Source organism: Scardinius erythrophthalmus (assembly GCF_964197995.2).
Source record: "Scardinius erythrophthalmus genome assembly, chromosome: 11".
NCBI classification, from domain to species: Eukaryota; Metazoa; Chordata; class Actinopteri; order Cypriniformes; family Leuciscidae; genus Scardinius; species Scardinius erythrophthalmus.
In genome coordinates, this window is record NC_138231.1 from 10718673 (window position 1) to 10740617 (window position 21945).

The 21945-nt window shown below is 40.2% G+C and overlaps 1 protein-coding gene across 4 annotated transcripts in view; it reads left to right on the plus strand.

Moving 5' to 3' along the window:
* The first annotated feature begins 9650 nt into the window (after window positions 1-9650).
* hivep2a (HIVEP zinc finger 2a) overlaps window positions 9651-21945 on the plus strand; it is a 76311-nt gene continuing 64016 nt past the window's right edge. The window contains exons 1-3 of one of the 4 annotated variants that reach the window (XM_081378220.1): window positions 9668-9906; window positions 12020-13421; window positions 13867-13935. The gene's annotated coding sequence lies outside the window, so the exon portion shown is untranslated. Of the gene's footprint in view, window positions 9907-12019; window positions 13422-13866; window positions 13936-21945 lie in introns of all 4 variants that reach the window. The other 3 variants (XM_081378221.1, XM_081378222.1, XM_081378224.1) reach the window with 3 other exon arrangements.

The following is a 21945-nucleotide window of genomic DNA, read 5'->3' on the forward strand; positions in this document are numbered from 1 at the left end:
GAAAGAATTCTCTTATGGTCACCAAAGCTGCATGTATTTGATCAAAAATACATTACATTAAATATTATTACAAATTAACATATTATTACAATTTAATATTTTAAAATGTAATTTAATCCTCTGATAGCAAAGCTGAATTTAAACTTGTTTTTAATTATTCAGCCATTTCTCCAGTCTTCAGTATCACATGATCCTTCATTTTAACATGCTGATTTGGTGCTTAAAGGAGAACTCCGTTCAATTTTAACATTGAGCTAATTTTTTTGTACATTTGGAGTGCTGTCAATACAGAGAACAACGACAAAAATCGGTGTTGCCTACACCGTGTTATCCTCTTTTTAAAATTTGCACCCTGTTGACTTCAATGGGGCACGTTTTAAACATGCGTTTAAACCTGCATTTAAGCCTCTTAAAGGGTTACTTCACCCAAAAATGAAAATTCTGTCTGTAATTACTCACCCTCACGTTGTTCCAACTGCGTAAGACCTTCGTTCATCTTCGGAACACAAATTAAGATATTTTTGATGAAATCTGAGCCATGTCTCACTCCTCCATAGGCTGCTATGTGACCGAAACTTGCTGGCCCAGAAAAGTTATTAAAGAGATCGTTAATATAGTCCAAGTGACTCCAGTAGCTCAATCTTAAGTATATCAAGCGACGAGAATACTTTTTGTGCGCAAAAACAAACAAAAATAACGACTTTATTCCACTATTCATTTCCTTCTCTCTGGACCTCTAGTTGGTTCGCGTAGTGTTTTTGCGCAGCGCGTCTGTGTTACACGTCACCACGTAGGCTCACTATTGGCCGACGCCGGTCATGTGTGTGATGCGTGATGACGTGCAACACAGACGCGCAGCGCAAAAACACTACGAGGCCCAGAGAGAAGGAAATGAAAAGTGGAATAAAGTCGTTATTTTTGTTTGTTTTTGCGCACAAAAAGTATTATCGTCGCTTGATAAACTTAAGATTGAGCCACTGGAGTTACTTGGACAATATTAACGATCTCTTTAATAACTTTTCTGGGCCAGCAAGTTTCGGTCACATAGCAGCCTATGGAGGAGTGAGACATGGCTCAGATTTCATCAAAAATATCTTAATTTGTGTTCCGAAGATGAACGAAGGTCTTACGCGGTTGGAACAACATGAGGGTGAGTAATTACTGACAGAATTTTCATTTTTGGGTGAACTAACCCTTTAACATCCTTGATGTGTCATTACAAGTGCACAGGTCATGTGAGTGATTCCTTCGGAGTGAACGCGGGTCAATCTGACTGCAGTAGATGTGAAAGATATGAATAAAAATTATGTTTATTCAGCCAGCACACATACCTGTATTTACATCCTGTTTTCGGTCGAAGTCCATAGTAATCGATTGTCGAGTTCACGCGCGTGATCATAGGTACTAAACCAATGCGTGCCCCATTGAAGTCAACAGGGTGCAAATTTTAAAAAGAGGATAACACCGATTTTTGTCGTTGTTCTCTGTATTGACAGCACTCCAAATGTACAAAAAAGTGAGCTCAATCAATGTTAAAATTGACCGGAGTTCTCCTTTAAATAGCTTATGATTACATAGCTTAAATGATTATCATCAATGTTGAAACCAGTTGCTTAAAGGGGACCTATTATGTTTTTTTTTTAAAGTCTCAGGTGACCCCAGAATGTGTCTGTAAAGTTTCCACTCAAAAAAACCCACAGATAATGTATCATACCATGTTGTAAATGGTCATTAAGTTGAAGCAAAAACATGCTGTATTCGTGCATGTATCTTTAAATGCAAATGAGCAACCCTGCTTTCCAGAAGAGGGCGGAGCCTTCACAGAGGATACTCTTTCAAAAACTAACACCACATCTGTTTGGTTTGTTTGATTATCATATTGCAGTTACGCTCACGTGACATTGCAGTTCTTCGTCATAATGAAAGTTATTATTTGCATGCGTTTTAAAGCCATATCAGTTTAAACTTCTGATATATGGTTTTCTGACCGCACACAACCGAAGCACGCGCACAGAAAGCTGGCTGTCAGACGGCGCAGGCAGTTGTCAAGTGAACGGCGTGTATAGTGCATTACCGACATATGCATTTACACTGGGAGCAGGAGCAACTCTGGAGCATCAAGCATTACATCGGGTGAGTAGCAGTGAAGCGGTGGTTTCGGTGCAGAGTCTATTTTTGATGCGCTGCTCACACTCGATTAAAGTGAAAGCACACTTTTGATGGACAAACTAAACATGATTTCACACAAAAAGTGCTCAAAATGCACAGAATAAGCATAGTGTGTTTTAACAAGAACTGTAGTAGCCTACATCAGAAAAGAAAATGAAGAATCAAAAATATTTATAGAAGATTTACCCATTTAAACTTGTTTTTAATTATTCAGTTTGGAAGTATGGCATATTATAAAAAAAAAACTAAAGTAAACCAGAAAATATGATATATAAACCTTCTTTTAGTTAATACACAGACAGATATATAGGCACTACCCAAATCAAACACGAATTTTTTCATGTCTTGTAAATGTGTACACACAAATCTGGCCTAATTTGTGTGCAGCAGTGTTGTTGTTTACCATTTACATGCAAGTGTTGTACACCTCCCCATGTTAAAACACTTTCAAGACTTTTAAGTTTATAAATTACCAACTTCTAAAAACAAATTTATATAAAAAATCTCACCTACTGTATATGTTGCATTAGAGTTGCTGCTGTGACGCTGAACAAATGCTACCAGTGTGAATAATCAGTATGCAGCTGCAGTGATAATATGATTATTCATAAGCTCAAGCTTGTGGTGTGAAACGGACGTTAAAGGATAATTCCGGTATCTAGCACTTTGAGTCTCTTTTCTGGTTTGTTATGAATGAACTAGAGTGGTGGACACAGAAATTTTGACGATGGGTCCTGTCTCGACTTTTTGACTCGTTTAGAAACGCCTTTGACCACTTCAGAGTGGCTGGCTACGGGTGTAACCCCTCTCACCGGGTCCTTCACACCCCGCTCCGTCTCAAACCCGGGTCTCCGGCATGAGAGTCAGGCGCTCTAACAAGGAGGCTAAAGACTGCAGCCTTTAGCGTCTGCCGCTAGGCCTATTGAGATCAGAGGAGTGAGGTTTACTCTAGAGGTCGACCGATTCATCGGTCGGCCGATTAATCGGCCGATTTTTTTTTGCATTTTTAACATAATCGGCATCGGCCAATATCCAAGTGTATCAAGCCGATTATTAGGCGGGCGCATCTGTGGGCAGCCTAGTGTTGTTGTTGTGGAACACACGTTCGACGCACGCTGCGCCTAGAGTCATTCTCCAGCAGAGTGAGCAGACCTCATCCAGTGCTTAAGGAAGGAGATAAGTTCCTTGGAGAAAACTCCTTTATATTTAATTAAAAACTTTTGATATGTTACTGCCAAATTAGAGAAAAAACATGAATAGGCGACATGACGTTCGGCTACTTTGAAATGGATAGCGTAGTTGAGGTTGCATTAGCACAGCAGAAGGGTTGCTATCATGTCACAATAAGTAAGCAAGAATTTTGCAATTACAGACAGAGAATCTGAGACTTTTATTTGTTCTGTTTTGTGTGTCTTATATTTGAGAGGGTTGTCACTCAATGTAGAGAAATAAGTAATAAAAAAAGAGACCAACGCACTATAGGCTTGTGAAGGACTGGCTTTGCTTTGCTAGCGTGCTACAGACAGACCTGGAGCTAATACGGCACTGGTGCTTTAACGACCGTTATTTACCGGACCGAATATCAACGCACATTTCTGTGCTTCATTTCAGTGCTACTGTTATGTCTGTGCTTCTCTTGGATGCTCTGAAAACGGACGTTAGAATAACAGAAACATCGCTTCGCTGCACTTGACACTAGTCAGCAGTTAACTTTAGCATTCCGTTAGCTAGTAGCTGAATTAAACACGGTTAAAATGCTGGACAAACAGTGTAATGTGTGTCTGTATTTCACTGTAGATTAGGGGTGGAACGGTACATGTATTCGTATTGAACCGAAACGGTACAGGCGTCACGGTTCGGTGTATAAATTTCCACGGAGAATACACGCTATAAAAATAAATAAAACTCGCGTGCAAAGTAATGTGTGTGTGTGTGAGAGAGAGAGAGAGGCGCGGGCGTGATCGAGATCGAAGTCGCGTGTGTTTAAAGTCGCAAAGTGTTTACTTATATTTGTGTGCAAACGCGCGCACGCGATCGAACAGTGGAAACATAAAAACATACTCTGTCATTTTGTTTATCAGGACATCATTCAAACTGCAAAGTGTTTAAGTTACTGTTAATTAAAATGTTAAGGAAAACAAATATATTAATCTGAAATGTAGCAAATTATTTTTTTATTCATTCAGGTACAATTACCAAACATATCTCAAGGTCTTTTTGTCTTTTGTACAAGTGCAGATTGGTAAAGTGTTCAATAAATGTTTTTGTTGAGAAATCTTGTCTATCTTAAGTAATTATTTGTGTTACATTTTATCTTTCAAATAGAGGTTAAAAACAAGCACATAATCGGCCAAATATCGGCCAAAATAAATCGGCAGCATTAATCGGCCATCGGCCGACCCGGATTTCAAAAGATCGGCATCGGCCTGAAAAAATCCATATCGGTCGACCTCTAGTTTACTCGCACAGCAACTACTAGCTGGCCTCCGTTACACGGGCATGCACGAACATGTCCTTAAAACAACCCTTAACGTTCGTTTTCAAAACTGTGCAACTCACCGAGTGGTTAGTGGTGTTCGTTGATGATTAAAAACAAATATATCGGCGCAATGTATGACTTCAATCCGTTGCTATTATGGAACTATTTTTTCAGATACCTCACAACCTTCCGCTCGATATTTAAGTCTGAAGCGCAGTAATATCGACGAGCAATGAGTTCTCCAACAGAAATCAATGGGATTTAACAAAATGCCAAATAAAACACGACAGAAACTGTATTTCGCTACGCTACTTGTTTTGGAACATCAACGAACATCACGTAGCCAGTCACTCTGAAGCGGTCAAAGGCGATTCTAAACGAGTCAAAAAGTCGAGACAGGACCCATCGTCAAAATTTCTGTGTCCACCACTGTAGTTCATCCAAAACAAACCAGAAAAGAGACTCAAAGTGCTAAATACCGGAATTATCCTTTAAACGAAGATCTCTTTCATGTTTTATTGCGCTTAAACTGTCAAATACACACAAGGTTATTTCAAAAACACTCGAAATTCACAGTTATGTCTGTGAACGTAAACAGCAGGGAAAGAAAATGCATGTGTATATTAGATCTGTGTATTAAAGTCAAAACATAATATGCTGATAATATGAGTTAAACAACAAAAGAAAAACAGAAAATCTCTCAATACTCTTGACTGAATAACTAGAATAACAAGAATACATTTCTTAATTGAATGTTGCTGTTAAATGCTAAAGCAAGGAGATAAACATGGCGGACTGTGTACAACCATGGGACTTTGGTACAGCTCACTCATTTTGCATAATAGGTCCCTTTTAATGTTGTTGTAGAAACCATAATACATTTTCATATGAATTGAAAGTTAAAAAGAATAGCATTTATTTGAAATAGAAATCTTTTGTAAGATAAAAAATGCTTTTACTGTCACTTTTGATCAATTTAAAGGGGTCATATAATGCCATTTTTGTACAAGCTAATATGATTCTTTAGGGTCTAAATTAAAAGTTTGTAATATACTTTAATTAAAAATTCTCATTAGTATTGTAAGAAAACACTAATTTTACCTGGTCAAAAACAGCTGTTTTCAGCACGCCGTTTCAGTGCATGTGTCTTTAAATGATAATGAGCTTTGCTCACCCCGCCCCTCTGTTCTGTGGGTACACCGTATTAGACATTCTCTGACTGTATCTAACACAATAACCACGTGTTATTCGTTATAAACGTGGGATTATGAATTATATTGAGAACGTCGTACATAGAAAACATGCCGTAAAGTACCCTGAGTGTAAACCTTAGACGCATTCATCATGAAGCCTGCAGTAAGGTTTGCAAATTTCGCAAAGATTAATATAAATACGAATATAAAGGTTAATAAAACATTACACTCACATCTTCTGGAGGTTCAGCAGGAACACGTTGGTACCGATCCGTTTTTTCTCGTTTGTGAAGCTGTCTGGTGTGAAATGATTCGCGCAAACATGAAAGCACAGACGATCGTGGGGAATCCCCGTGAGGGAATCCCCGCGTCAATCCTTTGGGCATATCGCTTCAAAAACAAAACTCAGCCACTGCTTCTTCAACGGCTCGGATTTAGGAACATCCAAATGACTGCTGTGTTCCTTATTACATCTAAGAACAGAACACCACAATCGCTTAGACGCCATTCTACTCCAGCATATCAACAATGGCGGACTACTATGACGACGGCTGTCACAGCTCGCTCAGGGCGGGTCTTGTGTTGAAACACGGCTGTCAATCACAATAGCGGGAGGGGCGTACGATCTTATGACGTCACAATATCGAACGGCTTGATTTCAGAGATGGTCAAACATATAAGGAGATTAAAACAAAACCACTGGATGGATTTTTATCATGATAGGATGGTTGTGTACAGGCACTGCCAACAGACATTTCAGTGCAATCAACTTGTAAAAGTGCATGTACCATTATATGACCCCTTTAATGGACCCTTGCAGAATATAATATACTGACCCCAACATATATCTATGTTGTAGTCTACAATAGTAGACTATTGTATAGTCTGATTATTTTTATTTTTTATTGCCCAACTGTTAACATTGATTAAACCTTGTCTTAAAGTCTTAAACCTTGAAACCCGCTCTTCATGCAAATCTGTAAAATGAAAGAGACAAAGTAATGTGTGAATATTTCAGAATGACTCAGTCATGCTCATGCTTACACCAGCATTTATTTCTTAAATACAAACACACACACACACAGTACGTGCACACATTCACAAACAAAGATCTGTGGCACAACAGCACATACAGATATATGTACAATGCCCTCCCTTCATTCCCTTGCTTGTAAACAAAAGCTACGACTTCTGTATTTGAGGATGCAGAGAAGGATAAATATATTCAGTCATAGGATATATGTTTTGCTTCTAGGAGTGGTGATCACTTCTGGGAAACAAGAGTGCATAGTGATTCACGACATTCATACGCTTATAATAGCACGGAGCCGTGTTTTTATCCGGTCCACCGATAATTAACTGAGAGCAGCTCTGTGCTGCTGGGAACACCCTTGGTGTCCTTGAGCAAATGACTCTGCACACTGAATACATGCAGACACCTGCACAGGCGCTCATGAGAAGCAGACGCCAACCAGTGCAACAAGATGACTTGATAAATGTTGATGAAACATGCCCTTTGTGTCAAGCGCAGACATTTCCATTTACACTTTATTTCCTGTGGGAATGCGCCGTTGGCTGTGATGTCTAAGCTTGTCCGGCAACTCTGATTTCTGTCTGTGCGCTGTCAATTATGCTTGAGTGACTCAGATGCCAGTGCTTCTTTGGGGATGCCCTTGCTGAGGATTACAGAGGAGATCCCTTTTACCAATGTGATGGGAACTCCAGGTCACAGCTGATGTGATCACAAGCCTCTTAAAGGAAACATAAGCCAAGCCACTCTAACCTAGCCAGTAATCAATTTAACAAAATACAGAACAGATGCACCGCTCCTGACAAGACAATACATGTTTAATGTCACAAACAGGAGTTTCCCTTTATTTCTAGTGACTTTATAAGGAGCTAATGATATTTTCTATATCCTGAGCCTCAAACAAGCATTTTGGCTTCCCACAATGTAGCCTAGATGACTTCAGATTTTTATGGTCCTTATGGTGACATTTGGTCCCCACAATATAGGCAAAAGCTGATTTCACACACGAAATGAACAGCCACAGGTCCTTGAATAACTAAAAAAATCATCCCAGTTTACTTTAATAATCCCTGTTTATTTAGGGCCAAACAAGACCTACATACACGTGAACAATGACCGTGTTTATGTGTATATAATTTTCCAATTCTGGTTAAGACTTTACTCAGAAAAAGACTGTAAGTTGTGCCGCTTGTCTGAAGTTTAAAATCATTGGTTACCCGTAAGCCAATCACATAACGTTTGGTTATGACGTGTTATGCGCAGGCTCAGCTGCATCTAACTTCCACTGTAAACACATGTATGATGCGAAAACAAAACCATCGAGCGAAATACCGTAGTGAACATGGCTGTGAATGACTTCTGCAGATTATGTGAAGTAAATCTACGCATCCACAGTACAATCAGCGTCTACGTCATGGCTCTCAGCCCGCCCTCTGTTCGTTGATTGGCCGGCTGTTTTGAGGCCGGAGGAAAACGGAAAGATGGGTTGCTATCTCAGACTGAGTACAGAAGCGAAATGAATTGGAGCGGAAGGACGAAGCCTGACGTAGTCAGGCTAACACAAAATAAGTTATTTTGAAGAATGTTGGTAACCAAACAGTTGATGGTTCCCACTGACTTCCATAGTATAGGAAAAATATGGACATCAATTGGGCACATCAACTGTTTGGTTACCGGCAGTTTTCAAAATATCTTCTTTTGTGTTCAGCAGTAGAAATACATACAGGTTTGGAACAACTTGAGGGTGAGTAAAGTCCCTTTAAGGTGTTTCCATGACCCAAAATTAATAATTAATAAAGGGATACGCCAGCTACTCAGATTTTGAGAAAGTGATTTTGACCTCTAAATTATGGCAATCAGGTTAATGCATTTACATAACACTTATATAATCAAAACATGAACACATTCTCATTAATAGCTATAGAATATTCTGTATTTTTTTCTTCCTTCACATTAACACAGAAATGTGTGATGGCCATGACGTTTCTTTTAATGTTTCTCAAATGTCTTTCTACCACTTTGTATGGACATTAAGGCGTTTTCAGGATCTAAAATGAACAATTAATACCGGGATATATAGGCCCTAATCAGATTTTGATACTGATTTAAAGTATGGCAATCAGATGACACATAGGCTACTTGACACTTACAGTAGGCTATAAAATCAAAATATGACCAAATTCTTATTATTATCAGAATATTCTGTATGTAAACAGTCATGTATGATGCAGAGCTGACAACTAGGTGTCTCATAATTTACCGCTTACAGTTTTTTCCCTCAAACATGTGTAAACATGGAGGCAGGTAAAACAGGTCACTGAGAAATTTGATGTTGAAATAAGGCACGTCTTGTGCTGCAATAGTTCATGGATGATATGTCTTGGTAGATAAATACATCTAAATCTGTTATTTAATAGCTACTCCTCTAACATTATGAAAGGGCATTTCAAAATGAAATCTTGTGCAATTCAAGTAGACCTAATGTCACTGCGCGTTCTCGCCGTGCCCTGATGCATCAAACTGCAGGAACACAAGACATCTGTCGTGTCGCGGTTTGGAGTCAGAGGAGCTCGTTCTGGAGAAATTTCACCAAGGGAGTTCCCCTCTCCAATCAAGACAAGGAAGAGTCCGGGCGGGTAGTCTCGGTCAACCCCACTCCCCCCTCCCTCCCCCCTGCAGCTCCACGGGGACGCGCACTGGGGGGATCCGATGACGTCACAATCACACTGACACACGCGCGCGCAGATTCTCTCTCTACTTCTCCCTCTCTCCCGTTTCTATTCTGGGAAGCGACGCTAGGAATAACCCCGTCCCCCCCGAGCCGGTCGCCGAAGCGGACTAACTCACTTTCATCTCTTCCTGAAGCAAAGACGCACCACACTAAACTCCAACACCTGGCGTCTGCAGCATTGTAGTTGTGTCACAATTCGAATTTAACTGATATTTTGTGTCAGCCTGGAAGCGACAGTGGCGTTTGCATGAACCGTTTGCCACTCTTCTGGAATGTTGTGGGCGGATTTGAAAACGTTTTACCGGTAAGTGCTAGTACACCTTGTTCTTAGTACAGCCTAATGTCAGGGAGTGACAGTTCTTTTGAAAGCGTGATTAAGCCAAATGCCTTGCGGATGGGTCTCCTCCGGTTATTGGGACGTGTGGGGAATACCCAGTTTGCTTGGTTTGCAGTCAGATATATCTATATAGGGAATATTGCGTAACATTCTAAGGAATTTGCTCGGCTGGTGCGAAAAGCGAAATAAATCTCTATCCTTAGAGCAACTGTCATTAATGTTGAAGGGTCAGACTGTGCTGTTTGTGTTGTAGAGCGTTGTTTTTTTCAGCATGGGTAATGTTTTGATCTGTATTTTCATGTACACACCGCCAGTGCGCGTGTATGTGTATGAGCAGAAGAGAAGGTGGGTGGGACTTTGGCTCGTTCCGGGAATGTTCCATGACGCGCTCGCAGTCAGTGAAGGGCCCCTTTAGGGAGGCTCTCGATGTGCGATTGTTGCTGAAGTCAGGTTGCACCTGCTATAAAGAGCCATGTTGTGATATGATAGAACAATTAGCCTATTATTATTATTGTTGTTTAATGTGGCAATTCAAACATACATTACATACAATGTCTTTAATTTACATGTAATTAGAGAAGTGAAATAATTAAAGTGATGCTAAAGTACACAACATACAGTAAGTACACAAACATACATATAGTAAGTACACAACATATTATACATATTATACACTCATACATACACACGTATGTACATATATACACACACACACACACACGTATATATGTCCTTACTCATTTATGTGTGCTGGGCAACGATTAATCGCATCCAAAATAAAAGTTTGTGTTTACTTAACATATGTGTGTGTGTAGCTACTGTGTATAATTATTTTGTAGATATAAATACACATGCATGTATATATTTAAGAAAAATGTGTTATTTATATTTATAATATTTATATATAATATAAATTATATATACAGTATATACATGCAAATATTTCTTAAATTTATACATGCATGTGTGTGTATTTATATCTACAAAATAATTATACACAGTAGCTACACATACATATATTATGTAAACACAAACTTTTATTTTGAATGCAATTAATCACGGTTAATCGTTGCCATTATATATATATATAACATATACTTTTATGCATACTCCACACGCATGCATGCACGCTCACAGGCATGCACGCACGCACACACGCACACACACGGCCTATAATTCTAGGCATGTGACCCATGCACATCTCATCAATCACTTCAGTCTGTTTGTCAAAGATAAATTTTTTGCTTTTTATTTCATTGTTAGGCTGAATTTGTATTTTTTTCTCTTTTGTCATTAATCTAAGACATTATATATTGTATATCCGCATAGGCAGTAAGGTTATGTAACAGCGAGACAGCATCATAGTAAGTGCAGAAGTAGAGCAGGGTCAAGGGTGTAGCTAAGTATTTACAGCCCATCAGGCAAATTAGTTTATTTGACTATGCCAAACAGATGAGCCAGTGCCCTTTGCTATGGCTTGATATATATGTCCAGGCTAAATGCATAAACACACCCACAGTATCTCTTCCTGACACTGACATATGATACATAAACATCATTTTGTTTTCCATCACCTGGGTTCTATCCATCAAGAAGCAACAGACAGAGTTGGAGGTTTGACAAATGTCCTTACACAATTTTTCCACAACAGAATCAATCACATTGATTCCATGTTGAGCTTTGACACATCTAGGTTTTCTGGCAATTTGTTTGTAATTGTTTCTGTTGGAAAATCACTTTTTAAAGGTAAACTGACCCACCTTTATGTTCTCACTTTAAACCCCCACACACGCACACACACACATTTATGATTCACCTCTAGAAATTGTTTTCATTCTGTAATCCCAGCATAAACAAATGGGTTCCTGGAATCAGAGAAGCATATTCATAGGCTTCAAATTCTTAAATGGCAAATTTTAATAAACGCTCTTTGTGACAGCCTGTTCCGCTGTGCCATTAAATGCATTAAATGCAGAGAACCCTCAGAACAATTTTAGGAAGGCAAAGGACACTCTTCTACACTGACTCAAACCACAGCAGTGTCAATTGTTACAGAGGACACTGGTTTCATGTCTTGTAGAGCTCATGCCATTTTGAAGGAACAAACTGCACACAACCCTGACCCTTGGGGGAGAAGGAAAAAGACCAAACCTATTTAAGTATATTCCTGATAAAATACCAAATTTAGAATTTTAATCACCAGTACTTTTTGTTAACTGTTATCATATTTCTTAGAAGTAAGTAACTCTATTTTGGCTTTGTTTGAGATCAGTATCATGTATCGAACCAAATCGTGACATGAATGTATTGTTACACCCCTAATTTAAGGTAGGCCTATACATTTAATGACTTGAAGTGAATCCATGACCTTGGGATGGTTTAAGATACAAGAAAACTGGCATGCACCAGTTGTGGTTAAATGCTGAATTGTGCTGTGAGCCACTGTTGTTTTCTGTTTGCATGATGAGGGGAAGGATTTGTTCTCATGGTGCTGGTATGGAAGGAAACAGTTGAGGCGTATCACCGCTTACACAGTGTGGCAGAATGGATGCCTGCATCTGGGCTGTGCTTTTCCACCTGTTGCCTTAGGTTACATAATTGCATTTCTTGTTGAAAATACAAGGTTAAGAAGTAAGATAGCGATCTGGGGTGGCCACTTACTTGGGGCCGATTCCTTATCGAGGGCAATCAGAGATGAGTGATGTGTGGATGCGCTTCTTTTAATGAGGTTTTAATCTTCTAATAACAGTTTGTACAGCATGTACAGCCAATACTCACTATTTCATGGCAGTATTAAAACACTAGATCTAGCCCTCTAACTCACATTGCAGTGTTAAATTGAATCTGGTAAGGATGCTGGGAAGAATCTGCATATGTGTGTTGTAATCCCGAGGTCGTCTTGAGAGTGTCAAGATGAGCCGGCGTCTGTGTTGACACCCCGCCAGAGTGAGAATGCTTCACGTGACGACCTCGCTCGCTTCAGCTGCACAACAGGAAATACTCACGGCCTCCCCTCCTTCCTGCTTTGAAAAAGAGGTAGTCTCTTGCTCGCGCTCTCTCTCCTGCCCTTCTTTTCTTTCGTTTTCTGCAGCACCAGGGCAAGGCGAGACCTATTTTAATGCCTGCAGCCATTGCCCGTGTGCCTTCGTCGTGGTTGACGCCTCCTCCGGACCATCCGGCCAATCAGAGTGTAGCTGCTTACACCGGAGAAACATGATCGTTTTTTTCACTCTTTTGCTCCTTTCTCTGAGCAAGTGAAGGTAGCAAGAGTGGGAGCAACCAAAGAGTGTGCGAAAGAGGAGGAGGGAGAGAGAGGGAGAGCGAGAGAGAGAGAGGGAGAGCGAGAAGGCTGCAGACAGAGGTAGGGAAATAGCTTCTCGCGCAGAACGTGAGCGAATGGTGATTGTACGGGCTTGCACGATTTCCACAGCAGAGAGGAAGGAGGTTTGGAGCCCCTGAGGATCTGAAGGATGCCATGTCAGGTGAGCAACTGACCTGGGCAGGGGGAGATAGTAGATAAATAGATAGGAGCGGTGGAAAAAAATGAGAATAAAAGTAAAGAAAAGCTGGTTGTGTTGTGGATCGTGGTTTTGTGCTGCTTTTCTGCTTGTTTTTAACTCCTATATGGAGTCTGGCTGAAGTGACAGCTGGCTAGCGGGCATTGGCAGGGGATCTGACCCATGCTGGAAACATTCGCACAAGTTTAGTGGCTTACGGGGACAAGTTTTTAACCCACTGTCATACCTTTGCTGATAATGTGTAGTGTTAAATTACAAAATATCTTCCCTAATTATAGATAACTTATGCACTAGATGACATGGCATAATGAATATTGCTGCACATATTTTTTGTCGGTATGTGTGTATGTGTGTACTTTAATAAAAAACAGTGTTGCATGCACTAATGACATTATCTTTTTCTGAACAGGGTGTGTGAGGAGGGTGTGTACCTGGATTAGATTCCCGGGACCGTCAGGAGAAGAAAACCAAACACTGGGTACAGTATGTTTGAGATATGTTATGTTTAAGATACACTCTGACAACCAACATGTCGATTTGCATAAATTAGCACAGGTGTTTATGCTATGCTTATAGCTGTATCAATCAGAAGTTCATAAAGTGGTGACGTCATCGGTTTCTGTGTATTTGGGAAAGCATCCCCTGAAACGCTTGTGTAACGGTGTATTACTTGAAACCTACCACACTTTTTTAAACTGCAGTTTCCGAGCTTTGTTAATAGGACTGCATAATTAATGTGCAGGTAATTGAGTTGGGCTAATTATTCATTATAAGAATGATGAATATCATCGCAACAGACTGATTTAGGAAGTATTTCTCGGCTCTCATTATTTTAAGTCACTTTTGATGAACTTGTATTCAACTTTGTTCAGGGATGAGTTTAAGATAACAGAGAACGAATTAGTGGGACTAGAATCTGAAAGAGGAACTGAAAATAGTAAAAGTAGAATGCACTTTCTAATCTATTCTAGAATTTAGTCATCTTCAGTGCATGCATTGTTTTAGCGGAGGTTTTTGAGGTAGGCCTGATAGACTGTATTTGTCCTGTTGTGTGCCACTCTTTGTGTAGACCAGACCTCGTCTGTTTTTCTTTCTTTCAGTCTCCCTCGACCATATGCTCAGTATACAAAGAGCTGTTTGTGACTGTACATAGATTGCACCATAAAAATAGATGTATAAAATGTTGATAACCATCAGGCAACACACAAGCCTGCCAGTGGATCAACAAAATTGAGGCAGCAGCTACACTGAGCAAATTGTACAATTGTACAGTGTGTATAAAGGTAAATTGAACACGTGTTGGTTGATTCAGGGTGTGGTGAAGTCATTTCTGCTATAGTGTGTGTTTGTCGATGTGAAGCTCGGTGGTTAGCTCTGGGACATAGGTAGTGTGAACTGTTGTGTCTGTCTGAACCAGAGTATTGTGGGTGGCGAATGTTGATCCATGCCTGAAGCAATCCAGTGATGTAACCACAGTTTGCTCGAGGCGGTGAAAAAGGCAAGCCGTAGGACTTTTCTGTTTGTGTTTAGTCTGTAAAGTTCAGGTAATGTTGAGCAACAATTTTAAATAGTTTGATCGATAGGCTGAGATGTTTTGTCATGCTGATGTGTATCACTGTGGGTTAAATGCCATTTGATTGTTCTTGACTCCAATTCGCTAGAAGTGTTGTGATACTTTTTGCTGATTTGAGTTGACGGCAAAGGGCCCTCTGGTTATCATTCGCTGTGCTAATTGGAAAAACATGCGGCCTCTGGAAGAAAGACAGCTGTACGACAGTAAGGCTCTTCTGAGTGGCAAATGCTCTTACCCTTGTTTACCTCAGGGAGCGTGAGCGTGGTGGGCATTAAGAGGTCAAAAGGTCATTCTGCCAATTCTTTTTGAGTGTGGGGTCGGGTTATATTTGGGTCAAAATGATAAAAGTGATGAGTGGAACTTTGGTATTGGTGCTTTTGATTATGGAAAATACTTTTTATGCTCTATAATGTATCCTGTTGAAGTGAATCATCATGCCAGATAATATGTTAACTTGAACATTGGTATGCTGAGTATGACTAGATATTGATACAGATCTCCTGAGCTCTTTGATTCTATTTCTGTCATGACAACTCTCAGAGTGATTTGCATGGTAATGGGAATGACAATGTTGCATGTTTGGTCTTGGCGCAATAGATCTGCTGCGCTGCTGCTGCTGCGGCAGAGCAAGTACAGGACTTGCTACTGCCAATACATACACGACACGCTGCTGTGAGCATGTAAGACATGCTGCTGCTGTACAATATAGCGTACATGAATTACCCGTAGCAGATCTATACAGGTGGAGCTGGGGAAGGCGGAGGGGTTTCTGAAAGCGCACTGCACTGCTAAGGTAAATGCTACCCAAGTATTTGAAGGTTGAGCTTGCAGCTCATTGGCTGCTGATATGGCAGGAACCAATCAGCTGCGCCCTATAGATAACAATTTGATTATGAACAGGTGAGTAAAAGGACCTATTAGCCTGCACCATGTAGAGTTTCATGCCAGAACTTTGTATTTGATTCAGATTTTTTATTTTTCATTCAGATTCTAATTTTATTTGTGTATATTTCAGTGATAAAGTTCATTTTGCTCACAAATGAAAGAAACTCAATCTTTGCTAATGCTGTAAATTATATGGGGTTTTTCAGACAGATTCAATTCAGTAACTTTTTGAACTCAAGTGATTAACCGGCTCAAGTGATTAATTTGTTTCGGCATTCAGGCTACATTGGTCATGCTGTTTTTTTCTGATGCACTAAAAAGTACCATTGGTTGTGAATCAAACTACACTGGTCACACTGTATGTTTGTTTTGTGTGAAGCCTTAGGACATCTCAATAGAAAGACGTTTTTATTGAAAATATTTATATGTAGTCTTTTTATTTCACATTTCCAGCACACTGCACATTTAATGTCCCATTATTGTCATCAGCATGTTGTCTTTGGCATTTTTAGTGAGTGTTACTAAAATGATTGTTGGTGTAGTAAATAATGCATTTTGAAAATGCCTACATTTTTTATATCACATTTTTGTGACATTACTGAACCATGAATACCAGTTGGACTTTTGACCAGCACGAGCATGATGTCATTCACTAAGCTCAGCAACAGTCCAGTTATAACAGCAATAAGTCAACACTGACTGAGTAATGCTTCTCACCTGCTCACCTTTTCAGCTCAATGTGGCGATGGAGGATTTTTGTTATGGATTATCATTCATAAAATGGTCATGGTCAGGGCATTTCCTAACCTGTGTGTGTATAAGTAGATGTTTGTCCCTATAGTGCATGACACTTTTCACCCTATTAAGGGGCTGTCAGGTCAGGCATCTTACAGGCAAAAAGGTCAAAGCTGCCAATGCAGTGACCACAGTCCTCTGGAGAGAGACATGCTTCCTGTCTTACAGCTCTTTAATGTTAAGCCTCTGATCGCTGCCAACTCAGAGCGCAAGCTGTTTAAAATCTCTCTGAATGGTTGTCAGGTGTACATTATGTCCCAAGTAGGGAGAAAGCAATAAACAACTGAATGAAATTGTGCATGGAGAGTGACTCCGAGAGTGACTCTGACTTCAAATCGGTGCAAAAACATTTGCAAGCCCCTCTTCCAAGTTTCTTGACACATGCGATTTTTCTGTATTTTAAGGAATATTCCCTGTTTACTTCCATGTTGGGCTGCACAATTTGGGGTGCATACATTTTAGGGCTGCACGAAACTGGAAAAAACTGACATGGCAATATTTAGATTTTTCTGTGATATATACGTAAATTTTGATATGAGAACAGATGACTTGAATAGATATATTTGGAAAGAATTAATAATTTTAGAATGATTGAGGTGATTTTGTAGGGGAGTGAATCTGAAAATAAACAAATTACAAGCATTAGATAAATACAATAGAACAAAAATACAGTGTATTATGTTTTTCAAGTCAAGTCTAACAGTATCCAGTTACAGAATTTGAATAATCAAATGCAAATAACACTGCAGTCTGCACTGTATGAATAAAATATAATTAATCTTTGTTAAAGCTACAAAAATGACACAGTCAGCAGCGGGTATATTAGGCTGCGGTCACTTTAAAAGCTAATGCACAAATCCAATACAATGATATGTATAAATTTTCTTTTTCAATTCTTTACGTTCACGTAAGCCACAGTCATGTTTCCTACAATGCTTGCCGAGGCTGGTATTTTAACATTATTGTGCTTGTATGTGTCTGTTCTAGCTCAAACAGAGGTGGGTGAGAACGGAATTCTGTGTTTGCGTGCTGTCTGCGGGGCTAAGTGTGTGTGCACAGAAAATGGCGTGCAAGCTCGATATGAGTTCTCTTTCGGGTCTTCTTGCGCTCAAATGGCTTAAAATCACTTGAATGTTTAAACTGATAGAACCTAAAATGTGCAAATGATAAACTTTCACTGTATGATGGTTAAACTTTGCAATAAACCCGAGAATCACGTGCGTTTTAAAACGCGGTTGACTGGTCTGTACGGATCGCAGATCAACTACGATTCACTTGACATCGCACATCCAGCAATGCGACAATCGCGGATGCGCACATCGCAATATCGATGCTAAAATGATTTATTGTGCAGCCCTAAACAATTTATTTAATTCAATTGCAGATTATTGCGATTTTATTTTGGTTAAGCCTTACTTATGCCTCACAAGAACTCACATTCTTGCTTTTTTAAGATAATACATTTTATCATGGACATACATTTCATGGACAACATGATGGCACAAAGGCTGTCGATTTGAGCCCAGGTAGTATTAAACCTTGAATTTTCTTTTAAAAGTATGCTGGGAGACGTATGCACTATGAAATAAACTCCATCAATCAGACGTAGTTTGTTGGTAGTACAGAATAATTTAGCCAGATGCACTGCCTGTTTACAGTTCCTTTATGCTATCTGATATTACTTAAATCCTTGCTTGATACATTTAGTCGTCCATTAGCCCTTAAGTGGAGGAGGTGGTCTATGAGCGATTGACTTAGTAAAACACACAGCACGGCAAAAACACTAAGCATGATGATTATTATACGAATATTTCCCTGTCAGCAGTTGCTTGTAATATGCTAATGGAGTATCTTGCTCTTCGGAAGAACACAAACCTCCTTGATACACAACACTGTGATGACTGTTTATGATATGAACAACAGCAGGGGTTCCAGGTCACGCCGACGGTTCGAGGCTGAGGAAAACGAGAGCTATTGGTCAGCCCGCCGCTTTTGTGTAAACCATGATGAAGACAATGCACAAAAGCCCCCTAAAGCAGCAACACATACTTTGTTACTATGGGAACCTACCAGAACTGTGCTTTGTCCTTGATGGAATCAGATGGATAGAGAAGCTGTATTAGCGGAGCTTAGAAGAGAGAGGAACAGACAGAGAAAGAAGAATAAAAAGCAGGAAGCAGCGTGTGTGAGGATGAATGGAGATACAGTACATCTTCCTTCGAATGAATTTCAGCATGGTGGGGAGACTCTTGACCCTCAACCCTTGCTCTGATTGATCTGTCTGTATTGATTCAGTACATTAAGAATTTATTATGCTGCTAGACGTGCCACTAGATTACACGAGCTCTTTGCTGACTAATTAGGTAACATTAAAAAAAGACAACAGTGTATCGGCGAAAGGTTCCACGCACACATACACATGTAAAGAATGAAGCACATGCCGCACAGGGACCAAAACCAGTCTCATCTTTCCCAAGCAGAACAATAGTATGTGCAGGTGTTTCATCTGATCAGAAATAGAGCACCCAACCACCCACACACACATAGAGTTACTCAAAGACACACGGAAACTTGTACGTAGGCATCAACGAGCACACACATACAGTCTCATTCACCTAAACCGTTTACGAGTAACCACGCATGGAGCACACCTTTCTCTAACAGACAATGTTACATTAGATACAGTGTCTGTGGGTCGGAAAATAGGTTAACGGAGTTGTTACCCAAAAATTCTGTCATCATTTATTCACCCTCATGTCGTTCCAAACCTTTATGGCTATCTGTCTTCCATGGAATGCAAAAGGAGATTTTTTTGACTAATGTCTTGGTCACTCTCTGTTCAACTGAATGGAATGAGGAGCTTTCAAGCTTCAAAAAAGCACCATAACTATCAGAAAATATTATAAATGTAGTCCATACAACTTGTGTACTATATTCGAGAGTCTAGAGTCTATGAGACTGAAATTGACTTTGTACACTGACGCATGTATCATTCCTATTTTGCACCCGACGCACAGTGGACTTTTCCCTCGACAGGCGCACGTCGGGAAATTAGGGAATGAACTTGCGCTCCCGGGGGTGGTTCAGCGAAAAGAGGAGGCGTGTTCCGGCACAAAAGTTCCCTGGTGCTATTTTGCAATTCCAGAAAACAATTCCGCCACACACCAGGAAAAATCTAGTCTAAAGTCAGTGGCGCGTTTTCATTGGCGTGTTCGGATGCTATTTTAAGGACGCATGCTTGGCCATAATGTAGCGTGTGCACAACGTGCATACACTTTGCTTCTCTCATCTACACTCGCAGCAGTTGCCATTTTTGCAAACCATACATAATTACAAGGAAAAATATTCCACATGAGGGAAATCATTGTGGTGTCCATGAAGATGTGAAAAAATAGGCATAAATCTAGCTTACACATTTACTCAAATTATTATACGCCTGTTTAACCGAAGCTAATTTGAGTGGGTTTCTCCCATCCCCATACATTGTCACTTCCCTGTGTTTTACAGCCCTGACGAGAACATCGGTCTCCTCGGCTTTGTTATAATCCGCCGTTAAAATAGCAATCCGCCATGGAACAAACGCGCCTGCTCTTAAAGGGAATTTGAGATGATGCTCTGATTGGTTTATTTCACGTTACGCCCAAACCACACCAATGAGTAATGTAGCTACTTCAGACCAACCCATTTTAGATTTGCGTCGGGCACAAGAGTCATTTATCCCGCCGGTATAATAGCAACAGTGCCAGAGATCGACCCACAAAGTTACTTGCGTTTCGCGTTTGATACTTGCGTTTCAGACCGTTAAAATAGGGCTCCAGTGAGTTAAATTTGAGAAAGTCTGATTCATGAACGAATCTGGTTTTGTGAACTGGATAAACCAATTAATTGAAAAATATTTGATTCAAATGAATCGTTTGTTAATGAATTGTTTGTTCAGTGAATTTTCTCTCATAAATTTGAAGGTTTTTCAGTTAATAACAATTTTCAAATTGCATTGCTTTACTTGTTATGTAGCGCATTAGTCGTATGGACCACTTTTATGATTATTCTAATTTTGGACCCCATTTATAATTGATTAAAATGCCTTTTATACAGGATTCTAAATTATACAGGATGACATGAGTGTGCGTGAATGATGACAGAATTTTCTTTTTTTGGGTGGACTATCCCTTTTAATAACTGTATTTTGGGCCCGGTTTTACTGCCAGGCTGTACAGTAGAAATTCAGCACCGCACAGCCCCTCAGTTGTTCTATTCTTCCTCATGCCACTTCCAGATAACAGAGCATTTGAATTTGAATAGCCCAGGATTGGACAACAAGCGTGCGCGCTGCTGTTTCCTGTAGCCGGGCAGAGACAAGGCGAGCGGCGTGTGTCCGTAGGCAAAGCACATGGAAAGCAGCGAGAGAGTGAGCAGGAACTGTCCTGCCTTGCTCTCCCACACATCGCGCCGCACACTATATTCGGCGTGCTGGCAGAGAGCTGAAATACGCCCTCCTTTCGTTTCCTTCTCTTTGTCAATGCAAATCGCACACCGTCCAAAAGCTGCACAGCTGCAACGGAGCACGCTTCCTGTTTGACAAGGTGCATGCGTGAGCTTCTGCAGAGGTGGAGGGATGCGTGCTGGAGATGAAGCCGGGCCTGTGGTTTTCATGCCCACTCGGTTGCCACATGCAAGTGCGTGTGCGGGCGCTCAGCTGTCTCGATAAGGTCAGATGGCGATGCTGTTTCTGGCGTGGTATTGCATCACAGTAAGAGACCCATTACATTTGCGGCGGTTTCACGAGTTGAACTCTGGGTTCTAGTGATGCATATCTCTCTATCTCGCAGACTCCCCTGTGCACTGCTATCTCTCCCCGGATGTGTGTGGAGTCAAAGGCGGACAAAGAAGCACTTATGTGACACCTCTTTGACTTAATCATCTATTTTAATCATGCTTAATTTATTAACCCAGCATCTGCAGATGACCAGCAGAATGCGTAGCTAATTTGCATGAAAATCCATCATTAGATTACTAACATCATTACTAATACCCAGTATGCAGGTTACTAGATGGATGATAGCACCAGATGGCAATGAAATCAGAGACTATAAGATAATTGTTTTATTTCTTCACACATTCACTTTTAAACAGATCATGACATAGATTTTTTATTTTATTTGAATATGTCCATTGAGGTTCACTTATAATGTTAATAAAGTTTGTTTTTGCGCACCAAAACAAATACACATCTGG